Below are 17,894 nucleotides of genomic sequence, written 5' to 3'. Positions count from 1 at the left end.
AAAGACACCATCTTTTCTCAAAGAGCAATCGGCACACTCTAAATGCACTTTTCCTAAATCAAGCATGCAAACTATCAAGATGCAAATGCACAATTCAGGTGTTTGTTTTCCGCTCTCTTAATATTGATGCCTAAAAAGAAAGCTTTTTGTACAACTTTGAATTTTCTTTTAAATGACAAATACAAAAAAGTTTACTTTTTCGAAATCAGAAAGGGTAGAATAGAATACAACACTTTACGACTTCCGAAATGAACACTTGTTTCGATGCTTAAAAGAGACAAACTCAAACCAAAAGCAAAAGTAAACGTATAATCAACTGTCAATCAACCAATGAACTCTCTCCTAAGATCAAAATCAACAGATCTGAATCAAGGGCTACAGGTCGACTATTTCACTCTTGCAAAGGAAAACTGTAAATGACGCCACAAACACATAAAAACACTCACAGTCTTTTTGTACAAAAGGAGGCGGAATTAAAGCAGAGAAAAGGAGTTTCAGATAGGTATACTGACTGATAACAGGCTGCAAAAAACAGAGATAAAACTGAGCTAAAAGAAACAGAGAACCACAACTGCACAAGGCAAAGACTGATCAGCGCACTCCCAACACAGAGGTTTTGACATTCAGCGCAGGTAGCCTTCACGGGACCTACATTGAAATGCAGAACCTCTTCACAGAGTCTGCGCTGAAGCAGAAACGAGAGTTGTTTCTGGGTTCTGGGTTACGGTTTGCAGTTAAATCAACAGTTTTTGGCCGGATCAAAGCTATCAATTAGGTACAATCAAAGGGATGATTTGAAGGAGGGCTAAGATCTATCACAAAGGATCATCAAATCATTTGTGAGTCCATTGTTCAGATCATAGATAAATCCAGTGATTGGATCAAAGCAGCAGCTGTCTACTTTGCATCTGAAAATAGCAGATGCAGTTCGATTGCTGCTCTTGAGTCTATGGAACAAACAATGATAGAGACAAAAATAAAATGACTAAATAGATCTCCCCAGCGGAGTCGCTAATTTTTTGTGGGGAAAAATGCTTATGCAGGACGATCCTATCCACCTAAGTTGTGATAATGCCTTAGCAACAAACAGAAACAACTATTCTAGTATTCTTCCTTTATGAATTAAGAATGAAGAGAGATGGATGGACTAACCGGTGTCTTCCGTTTGTCCCTCGATCCGGTTTCTCTTCTCTTTGAGAGTTCCCAGCTACTTGCCTTCTCGCTCGCCCAGCTTCAACAGGTTCCTGCAAGATCACAAGAAGGGAACACTACACAAAGACATAGATTCATATTCATAACTAGTTCAGGATTAGAAATAAACTAAACATACTAATGCAATCATACATCAAAGATACATCAGTATATAGGAGAAACCAAGATAGCTTTATTGATGAATAACAAGGTTCAGGAGGAGATACAACCAAGAGATTTCCAATCCAGCATCTACCTCCCAGCGAATGAAATCCTTTCTTCACCTCCCTTCAAAGCATTAAACACCCAATGATTCCAATCTCAAACCAACAGCAATTCTTTGCAATAACAAAATTCCAGCCTCCTGGATCTCATGGAGGAGAGATCCATATATAGATGTTTGGAGAGAGGATGAGTCAGCTTGAGATCTAACTAGTGTCCTCTCCCTCTATCAGTTCTTGCTTCCCCTTGGAGACTAAGAGCCTCTTACTCATCACTTAGTCGAACTCATCAAGGCAAGTGTCATGGAGGAAGATTCTAGAAGCTTCCATAGTCTTTACACCTCGCACAAAGGACCTTGCCATTTGTCATTTCCCGCTCAGCGCACCCTGGTAGTGCTTCTACATGCGTTGCAATGCACCTAGCCAGTGTAATCTCTACATTTCAGCGCAGACAGCTAGTGGAGCCTCTGAATTGATTCTGAATTGACTTGTTTTTGAGCAGTTTCTGGTGGAGAACTTCTGTTAATTGTTGTGGTTTGTTAGCCTTGTTCCTCTAGGGGTAGGAACAACATGTTTAGGGACTTTGGATCCCTTGGATTATGGACATTTTATGCTTATAGCTGTAAGGCACAAAAATATCTATAACAAAGACCCTGGATCTAGTTTCCACAATCCAGGCTACGAGGAATTTTGTATTCATTATATAATGGACTATTCATAAACAGATGGTTGCGTCCATACTATGTCCACATGAGTCTATACTTGTGATGTATTACAAGACCATTCCTGTATCAGAGGAGTAGATAGTTAGTTTTCTAAGTCAATTTTGATCTGAGTATGGGAATGCCTACCTCAGCGATGATATGATCTCATATATATATCTTGCATTGAATGTTTTTACAGGTTCCAACCAAGCTCTCCACAAGACGATCCTCAAAATGATAAAGTACTTCACTCTTCCTAAATGATAAATGAAATCCTCATCTACTACAGACTTTGCACTTTAGAGGGCAATCTTTTACACAAAAATATCGTCACCATGATTATTTGCAGTCAGTATGGGTCTATCATCACTTGTACTATCCTTATAAGCAAGTCTCAGACCTCAGCTCTTCAAGTCAAGCTTTGAAAATAAGAGAAAGACATTAAAAATCAATGAAACTCTGGTTCCACACTTTCTCTCACTGTTACCTGCGGTCCCGCACCTTCTGTTTACAAAAACTGTGGACCTGCCTGCTCTGTCCCTAAAGGTGTGGGTGCGGACCCCTGTGAAAGTCAAAAAGGCGCAAGTTTATTCTAAAAAACTCACTTTGGGTTAATTCTAGATGATTCTAGAAGGAATTTTGATGTGGATTTACCGCTCTTAGGTGGTTCATGCATCCCAAAAGAGAAGGAGTCAATCCCTTGATGAGAGGAGCTATCCCTTTGAAGGAGGGCTTTATCCCTTTGAAGGAGGACCTAGTAACTTCCCTCCATTGCACTATAAATTCAGGCATAGGGCTGGTTGCTAGGGAGGTTAGAAGCTGAAGATTTTTGAGGGTAAATGCTGGTGAAATTAAGACTTTATAGTTGAGCATAAGAGGAGAGATCACATACCTTTTTGGCTTCATTGGGAAGTGAGTGAAACTTGTCAAAGTAGAGGAGACTTCTTGCTGGACCCTGGGAGGAGCTTGTACAGCGTCAAGGCACAGGTTGTAAAGTTCTTCTTCTTTTGAATTAATACAATCAAACTCATTTTTCTCAACACGTGTCTCATGTTATTTGTTTCATGAACTCCTTGACTTTCATGTTAAATATGTTTTATGATATTGGCTTTTCAGGTGCTATTTAATTTGTTTGCTTGTTTGTGTTTGCAGATTTGCGACAAAGGAGCTCATTTGGATCGAAGGAGTGAGGGCATCCACAAACTTGTGTTGGACCTAAGGTAGGCCCTAAAACACTTGTTTACCTTTGTTTATAAAAGCATATTTAGAGAAATATAGTGTCTGGTTGGTTTGCTTGTCATTAGGTCTTCTTTAGATTCTAGGAAGGTCTATCTTGTCTGCAAGATCGACTTTTTCCGTGTGACAGGAGCGAAAGTGAGGGTTTTGTCATTCAAATGGTTACATGGTTAACTTTTGAAATTTGGTGCAAAGTGAACAATGGCTAGTTTTGTCATATGTGGGGAGAAGTTTCAGAGGCTCATCAGACATATTTTCACCATGGGGTGGTTTTATTCCAAGGGCGCGCAAGTTAATGTGGAAATGACATGTAACCACAAGGGGCCCAAGCAAAACCACTAATCTTCCGTGCTCTTAGGCCTTTAAAGTGCGGAGATCGTGAGCGCACGATATGGATGAGGGTCATTGGATATGGGAGTGGATGATCTCACAACTATTGCGCGGTGGAGATGCGTGGAAGACAGTCGCTGGAGATTACCGGGGACCATCGGTTAATTACAAAGGATTTGTAATTATTTTATGAATAAAGTGTGGGTTAGATAGATCTCGATGGGTTTAATAAAAGTTGGACCATGGAAAAATATAAAGGATTTGTAAGTTGAATAGGTGTCGGGAAGGGTTTATTAACCACATCGAGGGTTATATGTGGGGTTTGTTTAACCATTGTTAATGTAGTGGGGTTAATAGAATGCAGGAGGTGAAAAGAGTTAGAGTAAAGGGGTTTTGTGGGTTTTTAGGAGAATTACAAGGGGAAAGTGGTTTTTCAAGGGGAAATGAGTTTCACACTAGGGAAAAGAGGTTTTGAGTGAGGAAATGACCTTTGGAGGGTAATTTGCTAGGAAATTATGTAAAGCTAAGGGGCAAAGGTGAAAATGAAGGGAAACGAGTATTTTCTTAGGAAATGATGGAAATTGAGGAAATTAGTAGTATGTAGTGGGGAATGAAATTAATGAGGGGAATTTAACAAAATCAACTTGTGAACATCTTTTCATCTTCATAATTGCTCCTGCGCATTGAAACACATGATTAAGTAGAATAAATGTGCTTTATGCTTCTATCAACTTTGTTCTTCTGCAACCTTTCTTATACCTACCCTTTTCTTACCCTAACCTTTTTCTTCACTTAGTTGGGTGCATTTAAGCTAGCAGACCCTTCCTTCCCTTTTTCTTTTGAAAAGTAAGCTATCTAATTCTAACCTTATAACATCCAAGGGCTCAGATTAAACTGATGAGCTCCTTATTATTTTCTACCTAACTACAGATCTCCCAAGATTAAATAGTTTTTCTAGATCTCTATTCTCTAACTATAAGAATGAAATTTAAAGCATGAAATAGTCAATATTAAACTATTTGACTATCATGGGTTGTGGCATTTATGAAAAGCTGCACAGAATCATTATTTTGCATAATAAAGTAAAAGGTAGTGGCACTTGGACTTGCACACTTTCAGAGTTTATTGATTTTGTTTTTCTTTCTAACCTAACATTTTATTTTTGCCTTCATTATTTAGGGCATCTATCCTAACATTTTCTTTGATATGGACATATTTATGAAAATATTTCCTAACATTTTTATCCAGTATTCTTTTTGTCCATATCCTAGCTTAACGTTTTTTAAAAATATTTTCATTTTTTGACTAATTGATTCTAACTTATAAAAACAAAATAATGCTACAACATTGGCTCCAACTGGGGACTTCTTTCTCCTATAGAATGCATAGAACCTGCAGATCCATGTGCCTTCTCCTCGGGCTCTCGAGTCTTTGCTGTAAAAAATCACACTAACAACTTAAAAAGTAAAAGAAACCAGAATTTTTACAATGGAAGTAATGAAATCAAGCTCAACTTCTTAGTACTCAATGTAATGTTTGAGAAAACTTCCATTTATAGTGTAAGTGGAATATAGCCCCTCAAGATTTTGTAGCACAGAAGTGTTGTTTCCCTTTACATCAGCAATTGATAAAGGTCCAAACCACAAGTTGTCAAATTTGCCATGCTTTCACTTTTCTTCTCTTCTGGAGTCCCATCTTAGAACTATATCACATTCCTTGAAGTCCCTTTCCCTGACTCTTGTTTCAAACAAGCTCTTCATTTTATACTGATACTTTTTCAATTTGTGTTGAACTTCATCTCTGTTTTCATTTAGTTCAATAATCTAATTTATTCTCCTTGAAAAGTCATCAGGTTCATCTGTTGAATCCTGCAGGAATTTTAAAACATAGGAAGGCCAAATTGGTAGGGAAGATTTCATATTTCCCATAAACTAATTGGAAATGAGATTTTCCACTAGATCTCTTTGGAGTAATTCTATTTACCCATACTACATAAATTAAATGAGAGTTCCAGCTCCTTTTATGATCTGCTAGAGTCTTTTTGACTACCTTTACCAGACTTTTATTTGGATGATTCTGCAAGGCCATTACCCTGTGGGTAATATGGAGTTGAATGATGTACACAAATATGATATTTATAGTAAATCTCAATAATTTTAACACTATAAAAATGTGTTTCATTTTCAGTGACAATTTGAGTTTGGCAACCAAATCTAGATAAGATGTTCTCTTCAATAAATTTGATTACTATTGAATTAGTACCATTTCTCACTGGAATTGCTTCCACCCATTTAGTGAAGTAGTTAGTTGTAGTGAGGATCCATCTATCCTAATTACTCGAAGTGGGATGAATCTCTCCAATAAAATATAATCCCCATTGGCTAAATGGTTCTGAGACTATTGATGGAACTAGTGGAAGAGCTGCTAATTTTTTCTTACCAGCAAATATTTGAGAAGGAAAACAACCTCTAACCTTTGCTCTTGCTTGTAAGAACAATGTTGGCCAATAAAATCCTCCCCTTAGTATCTTGTATGCTATTTCCCTCCAAGCATAATGTCCTCCAAAAAATCATGTATGAAACTGGTGAATGATTCCTTCAGTTTTTGATTATGTTAAACATAATGACAAAATGTTTAGTGGGTCTTTCCAGTACAAATTTGAATTTATGATATAATACTTGATTGTTTTCAGTTTTAGGGTTTTACACTGGCTTTTGGAGAATGATGAGGGACATTCAAAATGGATCAAGAAATTTACAATATCTTGGTACCAATCTCATAAAAAAAAATCATCAATGTGTAAAGGGCTAATCTGATCTGAAGGTAAAGGTTCTTGTGGATTATTTTCTTCAAGATGAAGGGGAGGTTATTGTGTATTCTCCCCTTCTGTAAGGATAAAAGATTCTTGTGGATTCTTCTTATTTGAAGTTTGAGAAGATTATTTTGGATTCTTCCCTTGTATCTCTAAAACTGAATTGATTCTGAGCACTTAACAATTGGATTTAGCTAGAAGCTTAGCTAATCCTTGGCATTTTACTAGATTTGTAGTTTTGATAGTTAGATCAAACACTAGAATTTGAGTGATCCATCTACCTCTCTTTCCATCAGTGTCTGGTTGGGTTAAAGCAAATTTCACAACATTTTTGGGATCATAAGTAGTAATAGGAGAATGTAGGACATACATCCTGAATGATTTCAGGGCTTGAATAAGGGCATATGCTTGCTTCTCAATTATGTCATACTTAAGCTCATCATCTCTCAAAAACTTACTAAAAAAGGATATGGGTTGGTCATGTGAATCTTCATTCTTTTTTAGTAGAACAACAACAAGGGTTGTTTCTGAGGCAAAGGAAAAGATACTGAATGTTTTAGTGTAATCAGGGTTGGCCAAGGTGGGAGTTTCAGAGATGGATTTATTGATCTGATCAAAGGCATGCCTAGAAGAGACAGTCCATTTGACTTCATGATATTTTTGGAGAATGTCAGTTATATCTTTTAAAATCTCAGTATAATTTGGGATGAATCTCCTTAAAAATTTAATCTTGCCTAGAAAAGCTTGAATCTCCTTCTTGTTTCTAGGTAAGGTCGATGTTTCAATGGAAAACACACACTTGGGATCAATCACTACTCTGTTTTCTAAAATTATATGGCCCAGTAGTTTACCTTCTTTGATAGTAAAAAAAGACTTATTAGGATTCAGTGATATTTTGAATTTTCTACACCTGTCAAAAACCTTCATTAAGTGATTTAGATGTTTATGATTAGATTTAGAAAAAATAGTTATGTTGTCAAGATAAATGACTACAAATTTATTTACCTGACCCATAAAAGCTACATCCATATCTCTCTGAAATGTTTCTCCAATGTTGGTTAAGCCAAATTGAATCCTACCGTACATGAATGTACCCTAGGGTGTAGTAAAGGTTGTCTTTTCTCTATTTGTTGCATCAACATTTCCCTGGTTATAGCCTGAAAAACCATCAAGCATATAAATTATTTGTTCTCTTGAAACCATTTTAAGTAACTGGTCCATTTTGGGCAATGGATAGTTATCTTTTAATGGTGCTTTGTTCAAATTTCTAAATTCTACATAAAGTATCATTTCTCTATTCTTCTTTATAATATGAACTACATTTGCAACCCAATTAGAGTAATTAAGAGGAAGAATGATATGGGCATCTAGGATTTTCTTAATTTCTCTTTCTACAGTTGGTAAAAGGATTGGATTGGTCCTCCTAAGTTTCTGTTGACAAGGATCTGCTATTGGCTTTAAAGGAATCTTATGATATATTAATGAAGTATCATAGGTTTTAAGATCGTCATAGGTCCATGCAAAAACATACTTATATCTTTGAAGTAACTTAAGATATTGAGTTTTGATCTCAGGATCTAGAGATGCACAGATTTTGATGTTTTTAATATCATCATTTGTTCCAATGTTAATTTCTTCTATATCATCTTGTGAAGAAATGGAGTGAGGGTTTCTGAGGACATCATCTTGGTCGAACAAATTTTCTAAAGGAATGAGGCCTTTGGGAATAAAATTGTTAGATAATTGAATAATGTCATGATCAACAATTTTTGAATTGAAATTTGAAGTATCATTTTCATTTATTTCTGTTATATCTTCATCAATTTGAAGAACTGAAAAATCATTTATAACCTGCAGAAAAGATTTCAATTGTTCATCATCTTCAAATATCTGTTAGTGTTTTAGATTGTTTGGGATGGATGGTCTATATTTAACTTGTATTTGATAGAGTACGTTGTTCTGATTAGGAATCCTAAATGCAAAACAGAAATAGCTAAGGCATCTGCATGAATGTTCTGATTTCTAGGAATATAAGTCAAATTAAAAGCATCAAAGAAGTTTTCAATCGAATCCCAAACTTCATTTCGATAAGATTTAAGTCTAGAATGCTTAATTTGGAAAACGTTTCTCACTTGTTTGATAATAAGTTCTGAATCAGTAAAAACAGTCAAGTTTTAAACTTTTAAAATTTTGGCGAATTGTAGTCCGAAAAGGAAAGCTTCATATTCATCCACATTATTGGTAACTTCGAAGTCGATTTTGCATGATTGGGTGATATTTTCTTTTTCTGGTGAAATCAAAGCTACCCCAACTCCTGCCCCATCTTTTGTACAAGAACCATCAAAAAATAGTTTCCATACATCAATTTGATTTGGTACAAGACTTTCAATTACATCTTCAATTTTAACTTGAGTTTCATGTTTTTGGTTTCAAGAGATTTGAAAGCAACCAAATTCCTAATCAATTGCATAAATGGGATGGTTCCTTAGCTGGTCAGTTTTGTAAATAGTGTGCACAAATCTCACCTCTCTATATAACCTTAATTGTTCTCCCCCATAAATTGAAATAGTGGCATAAGACATATCCATATAAAGAGTTCCCCCTAATTTGGCTCAGCAAGACCTAGGAATGAGCACTCCAAATTTGGGAGGGATATCTATGACAACTATATCAAGCACTACACTTTTCACTGGAATTTGGGCAAGGGTGACTACTAAATCCTTCATCAATCCTAAGAAGGGCACCCTTTTAGCATCAAAGGTGTACAAGTCATGATAGGATCTAGTTATGTCAAGTTTCAAATGTTCCATGGTAGTTTTTGGCATGAGGTTATGTGATGCTTCAGAATCAAGCATACAATTATATAACATGGAATCATTTGTCTTAAGGGTTACATAGAAAGGAGGCACTATCTCATCTATGATATATGAGCTAGGAACAAAGACAAATGTTGGTTTTTCATCTTGCAGAGTAATGATATCACCTTCATCATCAATAGAGGTGTTTTGTATTCATTTGGAAACTTGATTTTTATACCTAGGGGTTTTGGAAAGTTCTGAAAGTGGAATTGGGATTTCAACTCTTTCTAAATATTTTTCAACATTAAATGTAGTCAGAGCATTCTTATCATTCTGAGCAGTATCAGTTGATTGATTTAAAGGTCGAATAACATTTGTCTGAGTTTCAACAACTTTGGTACGAGGTTCAATTATTGGAGTCTCCTTAGGAGGTCTTCCAGGGCCAGGTCTAGGCCTAAGATCATATCTCTTTTTCAACTCTGCAATTAAAATTTTAGAGAAGGCATGGTAATTAGAAACCTGTGAGGATTCTTGATCTTCATGAAACTTATTTTATTATGAGAGAGGAATCATAAATGTTTGATTAGAAGAATTATCCATGTTATAGATATCTTCAGTAATAGTCATAGTATTGTCATTAGGTTGTTGGTCATCTATCAATAGAAGAGTGGGAACATGCTGATCATTACTAGGTCTCTGAAGAATTTGTAATTATGGATTTATTTTATACTGACCTTGATTTTGATTTTGGGGTCTAGTAACTGTTTTTTTAACTGTCCTAGGTTGAGTCTCAATATTGGAAATTATATTGGATAGATTTCTAAGAAGAGAAGTTATTTCATCTATTTTAGAATCTTCAGTTTTGGTCTTAGAAGAACTAGAGGAACTAAAGGCCTATTGAGCTTTGAGTTTTATTTGGGCCTTTTCCTATTTAGCTTTCAAGGAAGTTGAAGCAACCCTATTTTCTTCCACCTCTATAGCATTTGTTTGCATATATTCAAGAGTTCATTTCATGAAGTTCTTTCTATTAAAATTACAAAAAAATCATTGTCAAAGGATTTAGAAAACCTAGACTTAGTTGCTACTATAGGAGGTTTAGAATCAGGGGGCATCTTATGATAAAGTTTGTTGGATCTTTTGATGAAACCTAATACAGGTTCACCAAAATTTCGTTTAATTCCTTCAAATTCAGTCATAAAGTAAAGAGGATATTTCTTTACACTCCATTGTTTTTTAAATATCTTTGTACGCTCTTCCAAGTGTCTAATGGAATTTACAGGTAACTTCCTAAACCTGATTCTTACATTTCCTTCAAGAGATTGCACAAACAATCTCATGTAAACATTTTCTTTTTCAATATTCATGTTTTCTTCAAAGTTGAGAAAAGCCTCAAGATGGTCTTCAGCTGTGGGACCAGTTTCTCCATTATACCTGGGAAGGTATTTCAAGTAACTAGCTGGGAATGCATTGAGGTTAGCAGGTAAGACTAAAGCTACATATCTAGCCTGTATAATAGGTTGGAATGCCATAGTAGAAGGTGGTGTATGAGGTGTTTGTGTGGATGAATAAGAATAAGATGAAGGAGAGGAAGATGAAGAAGAGGTAGAAGAAGGTGAATGGGGGGGTGTGTGACTATGTGGAGGTGAAGGAGGAGGGGGTCTCTTGAATATCTTTAAATGGGTTTTAAGAACTAACTTTGGGACCTCTGAATGAATACCCTATTTTGTTTCGAAGAGTGGATTATTTTATACAAAGATGGTCTCTTCAGGTTTTCCAGAAGTAGAAGCTTTAGGTCATTCAGAAGTGGAAGGGAATGAATAAGTGGTAGGGGATATGAAATCTATGGGTTTGTATTTAGGTAAATAAACACCCAAGTTAGATTTAGTTTTAGGTGATCCTGGTGGTAGAGGGGGTTCTCTATGTGTCTCAAAAGAATGGATGAGGAAGCTTGAACCTAAATCAACTCCCCTATCTAATAGTTCAGAAACCCTAGGAGGTATTTGTGTCCTATCAGGATCAGATGGAATATTACTAAAAGGATCAAATGATTCTAAATCTTCAGACTGCAAGGCAAAAGAGGAAGAAGAAGATGGTTGTTGTCTCCTTTCAGAAATGGCTTTTCTTAGAAGTTTTTGAGGGTCTGACAAAGGATTAACTATGTCAGATTCCGAATGAGATCTTGTGTGCTTAAAAGGTTCCATTTTGGGCTAGTGGAGTCGTCGGGTGAAAGACTTTAACCTATCTAGACCTTTAATCACCTTAAAGGAATATAATTAATATCATTGTCCCGAGAAAACTTAATGGAATTTGAATCCTCGAAAATTGTGTCAGATTGATGTTGTACCTCTAAGATAATAGTGGTCAGCTATATTTGCCAGAACATCGAAGAAGATCTCTAGGATTGTGGCCCTTGCCATTAAATCCAGTAACTCAGTGAGTCCCCTGCACCATAAACTCATTGAGAGCAATCCTATCACGCCTAGAATCTATGGGCTCCCTAAAATTCATAAGGAAGGAGCTCCCCTTAGGCCCATTGTTAACACCATTGGAGGTCCTACCTATCTTCTTGCAAAGTTCCTTGCCTTGAAGCTTAAACCCTTAGTTGGTCGTACAGGGTCCTTCGTTAAAGACTCGGCTTCCTTTATTGAGGAGCTCAAGGACATCAAGCTGGACTCTGGAGACATTCTTGTCAGTTTTGATGTTGTTTCCCTCTACACGTGCATCCCTATAAATGAGGCCATGGATGTGATCAAGCATCTAACTGATCCTGATACCGCTCGGTTAGTTGAAATCTGCCTCACTTCGACCTTTTTCAGTTTTGAAGGTGAGTTCTTTGAGCAAACCTGTGGGGTTGCCATGGGCTCACCCCTATCCCCTGTAGTTGCAAATCTTTTTATGGAAGATTTTGAATCTAAAGCTCTAAACTCAGCCCGCCTTCTGCCCAAGCTTTGGAAAAGATATGTAGATGACACTAATGTCATCTGGTCTCACGGCCAAGAGGAGTTGGATCTCTTCTTCGACCATCTCAATAGTCAATCCTCGGCCATTAAGTTCACTAAGGAACAAGAATTCGGTGGTTGCCTCCATTTCCTTGATATTCTTATCTCTAGGAATAAGGATTGTTCCCCCTCCCACCAAGTGTTTCCTAAGAAAACTCATATGGAGCAGTATCTTCATGCTAGTTCCCACCATTCCCCAGCCTAGAAGTTGGGGGTTCTCAACACCCCTGCGACTCGGGCCTTAAGGATCTGATGAAAAGAGCTTCGAGGAGGAGAAATCCCATCTCCTTAATGTCTTTGTGGAGAATGGTTACAACAGACACTTGGGACAAAAGGCTTTCCTCAAAGCTGCTAAGAATTCGTTATCCAAAACAGGACCTAAAGAATGGATTCCTGGTGTACATCTTCTGTTTGTTCAAGCGACTACAGACAAGATTGCGAGGATTCTTAAGAAGCATAATGTCCCCACTACCTTTAGACCTCTTAACACCATTCATAAGTCCGTCAGACCTGTGAAGGATCCTATTAACCCTAAGGACATGAAAGGGGTTTATATTATTCCTTGTTCATGTGGGACCCCCAATATTGGTTAGACAGGTCACTCCATTAATCAAAGGATTAGTGAGCACGCAGTGGAACTTAAGCATATGAGAACCAAGTCTTCCGCTTTAGCAGAGCATGTGGAGAAAACCAATCATCATGTCTGCATCGAGGAAGCTAGTGTGATTGCTAGAGCGACGTAATTCCATCACCAGAAATTTAGGGAAGCCCTTGAGATTGAAAAAAGGCCAAACAATCTCAATAGAGAGGATGACTGGAAGATTAGTAGTTGTTGGGTCCTAGCCCTCTCCTCCTAGTCGTTCTCTTCCTTTTATCCTCCTCCCTTAAATAGCTTTTAATTAATTTCTAACACTTGAATTCTCTAGTATTTATTCATTTAAAAACTCTTTGACGATTAATTTAAACTTAATTTATTTTATAATTAATTGATAAAATTAAATTAAAATTAATCTATTTTATAATTAATTAATATACTATTTAAATTGACTATTAATTAATTTCTAATATTGTAATATTTTTTAACACTTGATATATATATTTCTAAAAACTCTTTGACTATGAATATAAAATTAATTGTTTTTTAATTTATAAAAAATATATTAAAATATTTTTTTAACATTAAATAAAAACTCTTTGATGATTAATTTAAACTTAATTTATTTTATAATTAATTTATGAAATTAATTTAAAATTAATCTATTTTATAATTATTTAAAACTAATATACTATTTAAATAGACTATTAATTAATTTCTAATATTTTTCTAACACTTGATATTTATATTTCTAAAAACTCTTTGACTATGAATATAAAATTAATTTTTAATTCTTTTAACTTATATTTTCATTAAAATATAATTAACTATTACTCTATTTTTATAACTAACTAATATTTATATAAGAACTTTGATATCTAACAATTTTAAATTAATGTATTTTTTGTGTTTACTTACTCTAAAATTTTTAAGTTAATTTAATTTAATATATATTTATATATGTCCCTTTAACTTATATTGAAATTTAATTAACTATTTACAGATCACTCTATTTTTAATATTTATAACCACCTTTTGAAATTAATTTATTTTATGATAATATATTAATTCTAATATATATTTATAATGGTACACTTACATTTATAACCGTATTGACTTATTTAAATAAAGTTTTTACCCTTATCAAAGTCAAACTAGCCGTTTCCTAGTCAAATCTAGTTGTTGTCATTTTAGTCATTACCTTGTCTAGAAAATTGGGTCATTGGATATTTTGCCCTATCTATTTAATGTGCAAAGCAAGATCTGCTCATTCAACTTGTCCTGATGATGAACCACACTAGTTGGTTTGAAACACGTCGACAAAAGTATCTCTATGTGATTTTCACCAAAGAATCTTCAAAAATTTGATATGGATCACAGAAGCCTAAATTCAATAATTGAATCCCTGCACGGAGGAGCCATGGCAACTAAGGTTCATCATTTTTAACGGGCACACTTGTAGGTTTCTAAGTTGAAGGCAGATCTGCATTTCTTAAGAGGTGCAAAGATTCTGCCACTATTTCGGTTTTTGCTCAGATTAAGCATTGCTTTCGCTCTCCTCAGAACCATCATGTCTTCCTAGAGGCCAGTTAGCATTATTAAGCTCTGAGATTAGAAGAATTCGAAGAACCCTAGATATGCTCTCTAGGAATCTACTTGATTTGCATTTGAAGCTTTTTGGTGTTTGTTTTCAGCCTCCCTATGGGTGAGAGTTGATGCTTTTTTATCTCTAAAATGCCTATGCATGGAGGATCGATGGAGGCCAAGACTGACTTCTAAGTTTCAGAAGTTGGCCCAAAAATCTACCTGTTGCAGCGACCCGATCTCTTCAGGAGATTATGTCTCCCTTGGTCGGCTTTCCGATAATCATAGATCTGCGCTTCGGAGCTGGGTTGTTCATAATTCTGGCCAAACCAGCTCGCCAGTGCAATCCTATATTTTAGATGGAGCAACCTGCTCCCATCGATCCCAATAGCGATATCTTGCAGTGGGGTTGTTCCTTGTGCCATCGGCTCTGCGCTTTCCTCTTCCTTCTCGATCGATCAATATACTTACGATGTGGATAATACTGAGTTTCTTTCAGCTGAGACGCAGTCCAATCTTCTGCAGTGGAGCTCACAGGTTTCCTGAGACCCTTCTCTTCGTAGTAGCTCGGATTTGTCCATTAGCACTGTTCCTTAGGTCCTCTTCGCCGGATCTAGCACCCTCATGGTCCATCCTGATCCGGTTTCCTGCGGCTATCAAGTGAACAACTTCTGCGCAGGTACACGAGATCCTGCCATCAACCACATAGGTAGGTTCGAGGATTATATTCATGATAATTGTCATAATGATTTGATAATAAGTGAAGCTGATAAGAATTATAATGTTGACATCGATATTTTTAATAATACTAATTATAAAAACAATATTAAAATCTGTAATAGTAATAATATTTACAATAATAATAATATTAAAAATTATAATAGTATTAATATTTACACACAACAACAAGAATAATAATAATAATAATAATAATAATAATAATAATAATAGTAAGATTAATTTATTTGATAATAACAAGAATGAGAACACTATTAAGAATATTAACATTGATAATGGTGATATTAATATTGTAAATAGTAATGAGGGAGTAAATAATTATCATTCTAGGAATGGGAGGATAATTAACAATAACTCTAAAACTAGGAAGAGTCATTTAAATGATATTGATCCTCCCCGTTCTTCTCATATTAATAATAAAGTTACCAATTTATCTGGTTTCTCCTTTTCCCCTTCTATTTTTAAAGTTTTAAGCGAAGGTCTAAGCTTTGCCTTGGCCCCTAAAAAGATCCCTGTGGATGACATTATTTGTGACATAGAATGCGGGATTCGGGTTTTACCTGATAGTATTAAGAACACTATTAGGCAGGATTGTGCTATTATTCTGAGGAAGGCTAAGCCTCCCAAGAGCAACCTTTGTAGGGATGAATTTGAAGCCCTCAAATCCTTAAATCAGAACAAAGATATTGTTGTTCTGAAAGCTGACAAAGGTGGGGCTGCTGTCATTCTTAACAAGGAAGACTAAAGCAATAAAATGTTAGATCATCTTCATAATAGTGGTAGTTATAAGAAGCTTCCCAAAAACTCGTTAAACAAGGTCTTCAAGATTGTGGCCCTTGCCATTAAATCTAGTAACTCAGTGAGTCCCCTGCACCATAAACTCATTGAGAGCAATCCTATCATGCCTAGAATCTATGGGCTCCCTAAAATTCATAAGGAAGGAACTCCCCTTAGGCCCATTGTTAACACCATTGGAGGTCTTACCTATCTTCTTGCAAAGTTCCTTGCCTTGAAGCTTAAACCCTTAGTTGGTCGTACAGGATCCTTCATTAAAGACTCGGCTTTCTTTATTGAGGAGCTCAAGGACATCAATCTGGACTCTGGAGACATTCTTGTCAGTTTTGATGTTGTTGCCCTCTACACGTGCATCCCTTTAAACGAGACCATGGATGTGATCAAGCATCTAACTTATCCTGATACCGCTCGGTTATTTGAAATATGCCTCACTTCGACCTTTTTCAGTTTTGAAGGTGATTTCTTTGTGTAACCTGTGGGGTTCCATGGGCTTACCCCTATCTCCTGTAGTTACAAATATTTTTATGGAAGATTTTGAATCTAATGCTCTAAACTCAGCCCACCTTATGCCCAAGCTTTGGAAAAGATATGTAGATGACATCAATGTCAGTTGGTCTCATGGCCAAGAGGAGTTGGATCTCTTCTTCGACCATCTCAATAGTCAATCCTCGGGCATTAAGTTCACTAAGGAATAAGAAGTCGATGGTTGCCTCCCTTTTTTGATATTCTTATCTCTAAGAATAACGATTTTTCCCTCTCCCACCAAGTGTTTCGTAAGAAAACTCATACAGAGCAGTACCTTCATGCTAGTTCCCACCATTTCCTGGCCCAGAAGTTGGGGGTTCTCAACACCCTTGCGACTCGGGCCTTAAGGATCTCTGATGAAAAGAGCTTCGAGGAGGAGAAAGAAATCCCCTTAATGTCTTTGTGGAGAACGGTTATAGCAGACACTTGGGACAAAAGGCTTTCCTCAAAGCTGCTAAGAATTCGTTATCCAAAAGAGGACCTAAAGAACGGATTCCTGGTGTACATCTTCCGTTTGTTCAAGGGACCACAGACAAGATTGCAAGGATTCTTAAGAAGCATAATGTCCCCACTACCTTTAGACCTCTTAACACCATTCATAAGTCCCTCAGACCTGTGAAGGATCATATTAACCCCAAGGACATGAAAGGGGTTTATATTATTCCTTGTTCATGTGGGACCCCCTATATTGGTGAGACTGGTCGCTCCATTAATCAAAGGATTAGTGAGCACACAGCTGACCTTAAGAATATGAGAACCAAGTCTTCCGCTTTAGCAGAGCATGTGGAGAAAACCAATCATCATGTCTGCATCAAGGAAGCTAGTGTGATTGCTAGAGTGCCGCAATTCCATCACCGGAAATTTAGGGAAGCCCTTGAGATTGAAAAAAGGCTGAACAATCTCAATAGAGAGGATGGTTGGAAGATCAATAGTTGTTGGGTCCCAACTCTCTCCTTAGTCATTCTCTTCCTTTTCTCCCCCTCCCTTAAATAAGCTTTTAATTAATTTCTAACACTTGAATTCTCTAGTATTTATTCATTTAAAAACTCTTTGACGATTAATTTAAAATTAATTTATTTTATAATTATTGATAAAATTAAATTAAAATTAATCTATTTTATAATTAATTAATATACTATTTAAATTGACTATTAATTAATTTCTAATATTGTAATATTTTGTAAACACTTGATATTTATATTTCTAAAAACTCTTTGACTATGAATAAAAATTAATTGCTTTTTAATTTACAAAAAATATATTAAAATATTTTTCTAACATTTAAAAAAAAACACTCTTTGACGATTAATTTAAACTTAATTTATTATCTATTTTATAATTATTTGAAACTAATATACTATTTAAA

The sequence above is a fragment of the Pinus tabuliformis genome, chromosome 4_2, assembly GCF_031772625.1.
Source record: "Pinus tabuliformis cultivar Carrire ecotype Pingquan chromosome 4_2, CPIR1, whole genome shotgun sequence".
Lineage (NCBI taxonomy): Eukaryota > Viridiplantae > Streptophyta > Pinopsida > Pinales > Pinaceae > Pinus > Pinus tabuliformis.
The sequence above is the reverse complement of the archived record's forward strand: the minus strand, read 5'-3'. Positions refer to the sequence as shown.